The sequence below is a fragment of the Euleptes europaea genome, chromosome 1 (genome assembly GCF_029931775.1).
Source record: "Euleptes europaea isolate rEulEur1 chromosome 1, rEulEur1.hap1, whole genome shotgun sequence".
Lineage (NCBI taxonomy): Eukaryota > Metazoa > Chordata > Lepidosauria > Squamata > Sphaerodactylidae > Euleptes > Euleptes europaea.
This window is the reverse complement of record NC_079312.1, coordinates 832,381-845,474: the sequence shown is the minus strand read 5'-3', so window position 1 is coordinate 845,474 and position 13,094 is coordinate 832,381. Positions and strand designations below refer to the sequence as shown.

General features: G+C 47.2%; 1 pseudogene; it reads right to left on the bottom strand.

The window, feature by feature from the left end:
- Positions 1 to 690: 690 nt before the first annotated feature.
- The window catches only part of LOC130493227 (zinc finger protein 501-like), a 39,464-nt pseudogene continuing 27,060 nt past the window's right edge, over positions 691 to 13,094 (bottom strand).

Here is a 13,094-nt window from a genome sequence, read left to right as displayed (position 1 = left end):
TCTCTTTCTCGCTCTCCCAAATACTAGAATTTTAGGGTATCGGGGCTATCGGTGGCTACCAGCCATGGTGAATAAAGGGAACCTCCACATTCAGAGGCAGTAAACCTCTATATCCCATTGCCAGGACTCAAGATGAGGGGAAGGCCTCAGCCTCTATGCCCTGCTTCTGGACCTCTTAAGGAACTGGTTGGCCACTGTGTGAGACAGGATGCTGGACAGGATGGACCACTGGTCTGATCCAGCAGGTCTCTTCTACGCGCATGTGGGTCAGATGTGGGACAGGCTACAGCCTGACTCCCGTCCCCACGTTCTTAGTTACGTGGATGACATCCTAGTACATTCAGAGTCAGCGGAAAAGACTGCTGACATCACCAGAGAAGTTCTGAGGCTTATCGGAGACACCGGCTTCAAGGCGAGCCGCAAGAAAGCGCAATTGGTCAAGACCAGCGTCAAATACCTAGGACTAGCACTAGGACCTGATGGAAGAACGCCAGACGCGCAGCGGGTTGAAGTAATTTCAAAACTCCCCGCTCCTACTGACGTCCCTTCACTCAGAGCCTTGCTAGGAACCTTTAACTTCTCGTGCGTGACTTTATTGAGTCGTTCTCCAATGTGTTTTCTCTCTCCCCTCCTGCTTAGCTTCTGAGATCAGGCCAGCCTGGGCCATCCAGGTCAGAGCTGGGGTCCTTCTTAGAAGGCCAGAGAGGCCACATTCTGACAATTGTCCTCTGTGACCTCCTTGTGAAGCTTTCTTTGGTCCGGATCCAGCAGAGCCCACTCCTCCTCAGAGAAATGAACACACACCTCCTTGAAGGTCATCAGACCCTGAAAAGAGAGAGAGAGAAAACCCTCTATCTTCAAAGATAATGTAAGAATTCTTCCCCTTCTAAGTGCAATCCCAAAGGAATATAATAAGATGCTGGCATTCAAGACTCAAACCTCCATCAGACGTTTCCATTTTCTAACAAGTGAGCAGGGCAGACAGCAGCCAGGGGAAATGGACAGAGCATCTCCCAAGCCTAGGTGGGGGAAGCCCCCAGGGGCAGGATCCATATTTCCAAACTTACCCGATCAGGCCGCCCGGAAGCTGCTTTCTCTCTGCCAGAAAGAGACGGCAAAGAATCCATTGTTGGTTCTATGGCACCACCTGGAAGGATAAAAACATAGTTTTCAGTTTGCATTTGAGTCCCAGTGGAGGAAATAAGATTCTCCCTGCTAATTTAAGAATTCCCTAATGGGATCAGGACCCTGCAAGACCTTGAAGAGTTCCTCAGGGCCTGTAAAACGGAGCCAAGAGTTGAGGACAGCCATGGTTTCCATCAGAGCAGGCCTCTCAACCTACCGACCCCCCCTTTTTGGCCACTGACCGTTAACTTTGTATGGAGGGGGCCTGGTGACCTGGTAGCACTATGCTTCGGTATTTACACCTTAACGATACTGCCACCTTGATTTTTCCTCTGATCTTGTGGATTTTAATTGTTGTTGCTTGTAGAATTTTAAATGTGTACTGTTGAATTGTATTTTATTGTTTATGATGTTGTACAATTCTGTTGGTAGCTGCCCTGAGCCCGGCTTTGGTCAGGGATAAGGGTGGGATATAAAACCTAATGAAGGTGATGATAAAAGGAGCACCTGCAGCTTTAAGCAATGGATTCCCGCAGGGGCCATTGCTAGGGAAGCTCAGGTTCTGAGGCTTGGTTCTGTCAGTAAAAGCAGGGGGTGGGGAGAACCCTTTCCAGGCATATTTTGGCCTTTGAGGGAGGGCACCTTGGGGCCAAGCCTGAGCTAGGGTTGCCAGCTCTAAGTTGGCAAATACCTAGAATCATAGAATCAGAGTTGGAAGGGAGCACCAGGGACATCTAGTCCAACCCCCTGCACAATGCAGGAAATTCACAACTACCTCCCCCCCACACACACACCCAGGGACCCCTACTCCATGCCCAGAAGATGGACAAGATGCTCTCCCTCTCATGTACTGCCTAAGGTCATAGAATCAGCATTGCTGACAGATGGCCATCCAGTCTCTGCTTAAAAACCTCCAGGGAAGGAGCACTTACCACCTCCTGAGGAAGCCTGTTCCACTGAGGAACAGCTCTAACTGTTAGAAATTTCTTCCTAATGTCTAGACCGAAACATTTTTGATTTAATTTCAACCCATTGGTTCTGGTCCAACCTTCTGGGGCAACAGAAAACAACTCGGTGCCCTCTTCTATATGACAGCCCTTTAAGTACTTGAAAATGGTTATCATGCCTCTTCAGGCTAAACATACCCAGCTCCTTCAACCTTTCCTCATAGGACTTGGTCTCCAGACCCCTCACCATCTTTGTTGCTCTCCTCTGGACACGTTCCAGCTTGTCTACATCCTTCTTAAATTGTGGTGCCAAGAACTGAACACAAACTCTAGGTGAGGTCTAGCCAGAGCAGAGTAAAGCGATACCATCACTTCGCGTGATCTGGACACTATACTTCTGTTGATGCAGCCCAAGATCGCATTTGCCTTTTTAGCTATCGCATCACACTGCTGACTCATGTTCAATGTTTGGTCTGCTAAGACTCCAAGATCCTTTTCACACACACTACTGCTCAGACAAGTCTCCCCATCCTATAATTATGCATTTGATTTTTCTTACCTAAATGCAGAACTTTACATTTATCTCTGTTGAAATACGTTTTATTGGTTTTAGCCCAATTCTCCAGCTTATCAAGATCATCCTGCATCTTGGCTCTATCTTCTACCGTATTTGCTACCCTTCCCAATTTAATATCATCTGCAAATGTAATAAGCATCCCCCCTATTCCTTCATCCTAATCATTTATAAAGATGTTGAACAACACAAGGCCCAGGAAGATCCCTGAGGAACTCCACTAGTCACTCCTCTCCAAGTGGATGAGGAACCATTAACAAGCACTCTATGGGTGCGATCTGTCAACCAGTTGCAGATCCACCTAACAATAATAGGATCTAAACCACATTTTCCCAATTTGTCAACTAGAATACTATGTGGAACCTTATCAAAAGCCTTACTGAAATCTAGATAAACTATGTCTACAGCATTTCCCTGATCCAGCAAGGTAGTTACTTTCTCAAAAAAGGAGATAAGATTAGTCTGACATGACTTGTTATTGAGAAACCCATGCTTGCTCGTAGTAATTAGATCCATCCTGGGAATTTTGGGGTGGAACCTCATCAGGAGGAGGAGAAGGAGGAGAGTTGGTTTTTATACCCTGCTTTTCTCTACCTTTAAGGAGTAACAAAGCGGATTACAATTGCCTTCCCTTTCCCTCTCCACGACAGACACCTTGTGAGGTAGGTGGAGCTGAAAGAGTTCAGAGAGAACTGTGACTAGCCCAAGGTCACCCAGCTGGCTTCATGTGGAGGAGTGGGGAATCAAACCCAGTTTTCCAGATTAGAATCCGTTGCTCTTAACCACTACACCATGCTATGCAGGGTGTGGGGAGGGGAGAGGCCTCTGCTGGATATAATAGCACAGAGTCCACCCTCCAAAGCAGCCATTTTCTCTGTCATTGGAGGCCAGGTGTAAATTATCCCTGTGTCTCTTAAATTCAAATAAACCCAAAATAAATTTTACTGCTGGAGCTGTGACAGCTGGATCACAACCACCCAGCTGCTGTCTACCATGCCTTCACGGTATGGAGACAATTTTTGGAGAGTTCTAAAGTTCCTTTTGAGGTGTGGAGCGACCACAAAAACCTGGAGGCGCTCACGGGAGCCCGTAAACTTTCCGCAAAACAATTGCTCTGGGCGAACTTCTTCGCCCAATTCCGCTTCGTATTGAAGCATGTGCCAGGTAAGCAGAATGTCCTGGCGGATGTTCTTTCCAGACTTCCCCAGTACCCTACCAAAATTGACCACCCCACGGAGTCCCTATTCACGCCTGCTCAGAGGGGTTTGCTACCCACTCTGGCAGTTCAGACCCATTCGCAAACCTGACTCCCACCACAGCCTTCACATGGGGGGGAATCTCCAAGCCGAACCACTTCTACCGGCCCAACTGCTCCATCCCCCTCATCTCCTTCGCCAGCTCTTCCTGCATCCGACCCCCCTCAGAGACACCAGCTTCCCCTCCCGCAAAAAGGTCCACCAGCGCAATGCCCACGATACGGGGTGTGTGTGTGTGGATTTAACTGACTCCTTCATGAACTCTCTTCATTCCGAATGCCTATCCGAGCTCTCTGAGCAAGCCCTCCCCACTTCTCTGACTGAACGCGGGGGGGGGGGTATTGGTACAAAGACTCTAAGCTGTATGTGCCTGAGAAAGGCGGTTTTGCAACTAGTCCACGGGGCCAAGACTGCGGGACACTTTGGATTTCTCAAAACGTTGCATTTACTGTGGAGTCAGTTTTGGTGGGCAGGCATGTGAATTGACGTGGATTCGTTCATCCGCATCTACCCCATTTGCACAACCGTCAAAAGGTCCCATGGGAAACCTCACGGATTGTTACAACCGTTAGAGACCCCTACTAGACCTTGGGAAGTAATTGCAACAGATTTTATGACTGATCTCCCGCTCATCGAGGGAAAAACTGTACTTTGGGTAATTACTGACCTTTTCTCTAAACAGGTGCATCTCGTCTTTTGCGCAGGCATCCCATCGGCCCCCAAACTGGCCCACCTCTTTGTGTCACATGTCTTCCGACTGCATTCCTTTCCGCGCAAGATGGTCAGCGACTGCGGAAGTAGCTATGTGGCTAAATTCTGGAAAGCTTTCTTGAAACTGGTGGGGGTGGAACAAGGTCTCTCAAGTGCTTTCCATCCCCAAACCGACGGCCAGACGGAACGCGTGAATGCTGTACTAGAATGCTACTTGCGCTGTTATGTCAATGATCAAGATAATAGGGTTGAGTTGTTACCCTTTGCTGAATATGCGTACAATAATGCAGTGCACCAATCCACTGGATTTACCCCCTTTTGGGCCGTATATGGTCAGGACTTTGGTCCCATCAGCCAAAATGATGTCTCCAGGATGGAGGGGGGTGAAGGTGTTGCAGATTGGGCACACACAATTCAGACCACCTGGCCTTGGCTGCAACAGAACCTAGAGCAAGCCAAACATAAATACAAGGCTCAGGCAGACAAACATCGCTCACCAGGGAAGGACTACGCAGTGGGGGATATGGTTTATTTGTCCACCAAAAATCTACGGTCCAACCGCCCGTGTAACAAACTCAGTGCCAAGTACGTGGGTCCCTTTCCCATTACTCGTATTATTAACCCAGTGACTGTGGAACTTTCACTCCCAAAATCGCTCAGAAGGATCCATCCTGTGTTTCATGTCAGCTTTCTAAAACCACATGTACCTTCCCCCAAGTGGCATCCTGAGCCATTCCCTGAGATACCGGTGATGGTAGGGGGGGGAGGAGCATTTTGAAATTGCGAAAACCTTGGACTCACGTATCTATCATGGTTCCCTCCAATATCTGGTTCGTTGGAAACACTTCTGCTCATGATGAGTGGGTGCGCGCACGTGATATTTCTGCACCCCGTTTGATCCGCCAATTCAATACTGCCTACCCTCACAAACCAGCACCTGGGGTGTGAACGGTGGGGGGGGGCCTTAAGGGGGGCAGAATGTCAGGCCTGCTTTCTGCTGCTCTCTGCAGCCTACCAGACTGCGTATGTTTTGGTTCTCCTGTTTTGGTTTTACCAGGTGCATCTCAAGGCTAACTGCTGAATTCCTGCTCCAGCGCTATCTTCCATGGGAACCCTAACTAGGGTTGCCATGACTGCCAATGTTATCTCGATGTGACCAATGCTTTCCCATATAGGCCCTGTGCTGTGCTTCTAGTCCCCAGTCGTGCCTACTTACCTGTTAGCTCTGTATACCTGTAGGTTTTCTCCAATAAATCAACTCTCTTTTGGACTACTCGTCTGTGGATGTTGTTTATGGGACTACTACGGGGACAAGTGTTCACAGTTACTAAAACATCAAAGCTCGCATCCAGAGAACTTAATAGCAAGTACACCCGGTCTTCTGCAGCAACATTCTTCCCTCTTAACTCCAGTGTCTAAACAACTCTGCCAGAGTTTTCAAGTGGGCTGCAGCCAGCGTGTACGGTGATTTATTGCATCTATAAAGCTGTCTCATTAGTGCCAGCACAGTACCTGCCGAGTCTCGCAGATAAATAGTTCTTAAAGAATCCCACACTGTCTTGGCATGCTTCTTGCCCGCAACGTATATAAGCTGGTCATCTCCCACTGACAAGGTGATATTTGCAAGGGCTTTAATGTCCTTGGCAATCTCGACTGCTGTGGTAGGCTGCCTCTCCACAGCGTCCCACAAATCCTCCCTCTTCAGATACTGCTCCAGCCTCACAGACCAAACATGGTAATTCCCAGAGGTGAGCTTATCCACAGGGATAATTGATTGAGCCATAACTCACACTGCCTTCCTTTTCCTCAGTAGCTTCTGAAAATCCTGGACTCTGCTTAGCTACCACCACACGTAACCTGCGCAGTGTAGCAGAAACCACTCCTTTAGCGTGGAGCTGGGCCCAGAGCCCTGATGCGGAAGCCAGCGGATTGGCAGTCTGTCCAGGATAACACCATCAGAAAGTCCTCTGCTACTTAGAAAAGTGTAGTTTATTTCACAGTGCAAAGATATAATACAGATACTTCTTACACACTCTCCGCTCATAGCATCCCACACAGAGCTTCAGCTCCACTTCATTATATACACCTGGTGGTCGCAGCCACCAATCACAGTAGATGCTTAGTCATCCTGACATTGCTCCTGTATTGCATCAGCCACCTGGCCATAACTGGATTAGGCCAGCTCTCTCTAGCTCTCCAGGGACTTTCCAGGCTGATTGCATCATTACCAAATCCATCTGATCTAACCTGCAGCTGTCAAACTAATCTGACAGCCTTGTATTCTTGACAGAGCATGGAGAGAGTGGTTATGGGGGGGACTCAGAGGGGTACAATGGCAGAGACTCCACCCTCCAAAGCAGCCATTTCCTCCAGGGGAACGAAGGTTGCCAACCTCCAGGTGGAGGCCGGAGATCCCCCCAGAATTGCAACTGCTCTCCAGGCTAGAGAGACCAGTTCCCCCTGGGGAAAGTGGCTGCTTTGGAGGGTGGGGCTCTGCGATATTGCAACCCTCTGAGGTACTCACCCCCTCCCCAAACCGTCCTTTGCCTGCTGGGAAGAGGGAGCAACCAGGGGAAAGGGGGCTTTGCAAAACGGAGCCCTCCGGTTTATGCCTGTTAAGGGAGGGAGGAAGGGGGTATCCTTGCTGCACTTTGGGGTCTCCGGGGGTGGGGTGAACCCTGCAGGGCTCCTTGCGAGACCCCCCAAATGCAGCTCCTCTACTGGGCTGCTCCATGCTGGAAACTGTCCCCTCCACTTTGCAAAGCAGGACCTCCCTGGTCTCGCTTCGCCCCTTCCAGAGGCTTCGCCGGTTCCCCCAGGCAGGGAGCCTCGCTCCGGTTTAGTTGCAAAGGACGGCGAAAGGGGGAAGGCCGGATTCGAACCCTCCTCCCTTCTCCCTCCTAGCTGATGATGCTCATTCTTGACCCGAAGATTCTCAGGAGGGGTCCTGAGGTTCAAATAGAGAGGAAGGGAGTGGCGGGGGGGGGGGCAGTTCGGATGGAGTCGCTGAATGCAAAGGAATCCCAACTACGTGGGTGTCCGGGAAACTCCCTCTTCTGTTAGCCCAAAGATAAGTAGTTCCCAAGCAAGGAGCCCTTTTGAAGAAGATCTGGATCATTTCATAGAATCATAGAGTTGGAAGGGACCACCAGGGTCATCTAGTCCAACCCACTGCACAATGCAGGAAACTCACAACTACCTCCCCTCTCCACACCCCTAGTGACCAGAAGATGGCCAAGATGCCCTCCCTCTCACCATCTGCCTAAGATCACAGAATCAGCATTGCTGACAGATGGCCATCTAACCTCTTCTTAAAAACCTCCAGTTTTTAATTTTTAAATTTCAGTTTTTCATTACCGGCAGAACATATAGCGAAGACCTGAAACGACCACTGCTGAAAGTTAAAAGGAGAAAGTGCCAGAGCATGACTGCAGCTGAACATCAAGAAGACAAAAGTAATGACTGCAGGAAAACGACTCAACTTTAAGGTTGGCAACGAGGCAACTGAAATTGTCCAATACTTCCTATTCCTTGGCTCCACCATCAACCAAAAGGAGAGGCTGCAGCCAAGAAATCAGGAGGAGATTTAAGGCTTGAAGAAGGGAGTGGACATGTTCATGGAGGAAAGGGGTATCCATGGCTTCTAGTTAACATGCATACTGGTCATGATGCATACCTACTCTCTCTAGTATCAAAGGAGCAGGCCTATTATATGAGGTACTGTGGAACGCAGACAGGATAAATGCTTCTGCCGTCATCTTGTTTGGGGTCTTCCTATAGAGGCACCTGGTTGACCGCTGTGTGAACAGACTGCTGGCCTTGATGGGCCTGGGTCTGATCCAGCAGGGCCTTTTCTTATGTTCTTAGATTGAGACTGGGAAGGGCAGCCATGAAAGAGCTAGAAAAGATTCTGAATTGTAAGGACGTGTCACTGGCCACCAAAATTAAGTTAATTAATGCCTATGTATGGGTGTGAAAGCTAGACAATGAAGAAAGCTGATAAGAAGAAAGTAGATTGAAATGTGGTGTTGGAGGAGAGTGTTACAGATACCCTGGAGTGCCAAAAAACAAAACAAATCAGTGGATTATAGATGAAATCAAGCCTGAACTGACCCTAGAAACTAGAATGACTAAACTGAGGCTGTTGTACTTTGGTCACATTATGAGAAGACAAGAGTCACTGGAAAAGACAATCATGCTAGGAAAAGTTGAAGGGCAGTGATGGTTCCACCATGACCGGCTTCCCTGTGCCCACTGCGCCACCTGCCTGTCTTCTGCATTAGTCAATCTCCACCTTCCCACCTGGCTAAGACACTGCCAGTATCAATTTTAAGGGTGCCACTGGACTCGTCGGTTTAGTTGTTTAATTGTTAAGTTGTTTAATTATTAAGATGTATACAGATTAATTATATTCATACACAATGAGAGCTGTACTTTATCTGATGGAGCTCGAGCTTGGTTGGGAAAAGGTTGGGAAAAGGAGCTATATAAAAGCCCTAGTGAAATCCTGCCTCCATGATGGAAATGGGCTGTAGACAGTTAGAGATCTGATTTAGTTAAAATAATCTGATTCCAATATCTAGAATAGCATATAGGTAATTAGACATACATACCAAATTCCATATCTTCGAGACCCTCCAGTCTACGCAAAGATTGGAGAGATCTAATTTTCCGGTGTCTCTCTCTACCTCTATTAATATGCCTACTGTATTAATTAAATAATCTGAGAACAGCACTTACAGCTGCCGTTCAACACTGCTACATCAGTTCAAACTGCTACTGTCCTTAATACAATCAAATACTAGTACTGACAGTTTAATATCATTACAGTTTAATATCAATATCAAATAATCATAAATGGTAAATTGTAATATCAATATCAAATAATTGGAAAGGCTTGGGATCATCCACCTTTATGAAAAGTGCATAAGACTTCTATAAGCATGATTATAACGTTTCTTCCCGTAGCATAAGAACATAAGAAAACTCCTGCTGGATCAGACCCAGGCCCATCAAGTCCAGCAGTCTGTTCACACAGCGGCCAACCAGGTGCCTCAAGGAAGCCCCCAAACAAGATGACTGCGGCAGTACCATCCTGCCTGTGTTCCACAGCACCTAAGATAATGGGCATGGTCCTCTAATCCTGGAGAGATCTCACAAGCATTGACTTTTTGTTTGGCATAGGGACTGGTGTGTTTCTGATGGTCATTTGGAGATGAAGAATTACTATGAAAAACGCAGAGCTACTATGAAAGAACTAGGAAAGGACTAGGTTGCATATCACCTTACTGCTGTAAAACTTTCCAATTACCAAGTTTGTATTTTTTGTTATGCTTTGCTCTTCTCCATCATCTTGTTATAATATCATTACAGCAGTTAATTCTATTAGTAATTTAATATATCCAAAACATTTTAATTCTGCTAACAGTTTGACCTAGCACTTTAGCTGCCTATACATAGTAGATTCATTTGAAGCAGATATTCCTTTCTTGTTGATGTAAGATCTAATTGCCAATTCTAGATAACGACGGTGGAATGTGCTGCCTTGGAGGGTAGTGGAGTCCCCGTCTTTGGAGGTCTTTAAGCAGAGGCTAGATGGCCATCTGTCGGGAGTGCTTTGATTGTGGGAGGGTTGGGGTCACTGGGGATGTGGGGGGAGGTAGTTGTTAATTTCCTGCATTGTGCAGGGGGTTGGACTAGATGACCCTGGTGGTCCCTTCCAACTCTATTATTCTATAAATCCAGGCGTGTGTATTCATCTGAGTCTTATCTTAACTGTCAGTACAGCTCTGTGAGACAGTCATTGCTGTGAACTGCTTAAACTAGGAAGAAAGCTCCAAAGATTTAAATGGAATAAATTCTGCAAAAGTACACAATTAACTAAGTATAAACCAAATATAATATTATTCCATATGATCCCATATGTCAAAGCCTGTAACACCCTCTCCTGAAACACTGCAGAATTTTTCTATACTTCTATGCAGAGCAAATAATACATGTTACCTTATTAATACTAAATACATGAACCATAAATCAGAAAAGAATGACATAGCAAGGTTTAACAAGGAACATTCACTATGGCATACAATGATCTGTAATTAGTACTGAATTACAGAATCTAGCCAGTCTATGTTAGACCACTTAACATCAACAGAAAACAATTCATCTAACTGAAGATCAGGAAAAAATGGTGACTCTTCTGTTTTCATGCTGAAATCCAGGGCATCATAAGATGAGGATGCTGGAATATCAGTTTGTGTTGCTATAGTTGCAAAAGTCTTAGGTGCTATAGGCGTACGTGCGCTAGGCATTATCATATCAGTGATAGCCGAGGATACATCCTGAAAGTTATATAGGCCATGCCATCACTGCCTACTCAAATATGTCCAGCAATTTCCTTTTATCTTTTGCATATCAGGAATGTATAAATCTGGAAGAGTCTTTGTAAAACCACTATAGTAAATCAAAATATAATATCTAGTTGTAGATATATCTCATCTCTGAGACTAGAAAATTGATCTGTACATTATAACTATAGGCAGATATACCATATATTATTAGATAGAATCATAGAGTTGGAAGGGACCACCAGGGCCATCTAGTCCAACCCCCTGCACAATGCATGAAATTCACAACTACCTCCCCCCCACACACCCCTAGTGACCAGAAGATGGCCAAGATGCCCTCCCTCTCATCATCTGCCTAAGGTCACAAAATCAGCATTGCTGACAGATGGCCATCTAACCTCTTCTTAAAAACCTCCAGGGAAGGCGAGCTTACCACCACCTGAGGAAGCCTGTTCCACTGAGGAACCACTCAAACTGTTAAAAAATTCTTCCTAATGTCTACATGGAAACTCTTTTGATTTATTGGTTCTCGTAGGTTATCCGGGCTGTGTAACCGTGGTCTTGGAATTTTCTTTCCTGACGTTTCACCAGCAGCTGTGGCCGGCATCTTCAGAGGAGTAACACTGAAGGACAGTGTCTCTCAGTGTCAAGTGTGTAGGAAGAGTAATATATAGTCAGAAAGGGGTTGGGTTTGAGCTGAATCATTGTCCTGCAAAAAGTAACAAAGGTAATGTGCTAACAATTGCCCTGTAAGTATCTGTGAGAGATCCCCTCTCTCTGAGTTTACTTCTCCAAATCAAATGTTCAGACGTTGATAAAGAAACAAAGGATTTATTGAAGACATCAGGAGATGAGACAGGCACAGGTAGCAAGTTGCAAGTGAGGGGCTACTCGGGTTTGCAGAATATATTGACTCCAGGGCACTGGGGCACTGGGGTTCACACTTATTGTTATGGGAAGTTACAAGCTTGGCATAATACAAAACATCAGACGAGTCCCAGGAAGTCTGGTGAAGCTATCACACTTCCAAGGCCGCATCGGCCTGAGGGAGTACTGACAGGAAGAACAGCGGGGGGGAAGATACATGGGGCAATCAGGCCTGGCGCCTGAGACCAGAAGGTGTGAACTGCTTTTACGAGTTCACTGATAGCAGGTGATGGGAAGCAGAGACACATACACAGAGACCCTCACATTCTGCCCCCCTTAAGGCCCCCCTCCGGGGTCCTCGAGAGGGCGAGGCTTATCGGGATAAGCGAGGTGGAATTCTCGGACCAAGCGAGGGGCCGCCATGTGGGGTGCGGCCACCCACTCGTCATGAGCGGACCCAAGGTTTTTCCAACGAACAAAGTAAAACAGTTTCCCCTTCTTCCATTTGGAATCTAAGACCTTGGATATTTCCAGATGGGTATCCCCTCCTACCACAGTAGGAATCTCATGTTCGGGAGGGGGGTGGAACTGGGGGGCTGCCACATACGGTTTGAGGAGGCTAATATGAAAAACCGGGTGGACTCCCTTGAGAGTCTTTGGGAGCTTCAGTTCCACGGTAACCTCATTGATCACTCTGATAATGGGGAAAGGTCCCACATAACGGTCGCTCAGTTTTTTGCAGGGACGAAGAGAGCGGAGGTTTTTGGTGGACAGATACACTTGCTCTCCCACCTTTAGCTCCCACCCCGGAGACCGGTGTTTGTCTGCTTGTTCCTTGTACTTGCTTTTCGCCTTCTCAAGATTTTTGAGCAGCCACGGCCAGGTAGATTTAACTGCCTGGATCCACTCCTGAAGATCAGGGGTGGTTTGGAGCTCTGGCGTGACGGGGGCGGAACCGAAAGGACCTAATTCCGTCCCGTATATTACTTGGAAGGGACTAAAGCCGGTAGAGGAATGAGGCGCATTGTTGTACGCATATTCGGCGAATGGCAGCAGGTCGACCCAGTCATCCTGGTGGAAATTTACATAGCAACGCAAATAACATTCTACTACCGCGTTTACTCGTTCCGTTTGACCATCCGTTTGGGGGTGATAGGCGGAAGACAAACCCTGTTCCTCCACCCCCATGAGCTTTAGAAATGCTCGCCAGAATTTGGCAACAAACTGGACCCCCCGGTCGGAGAGGACCTTCCTCGGTACCGAGTGT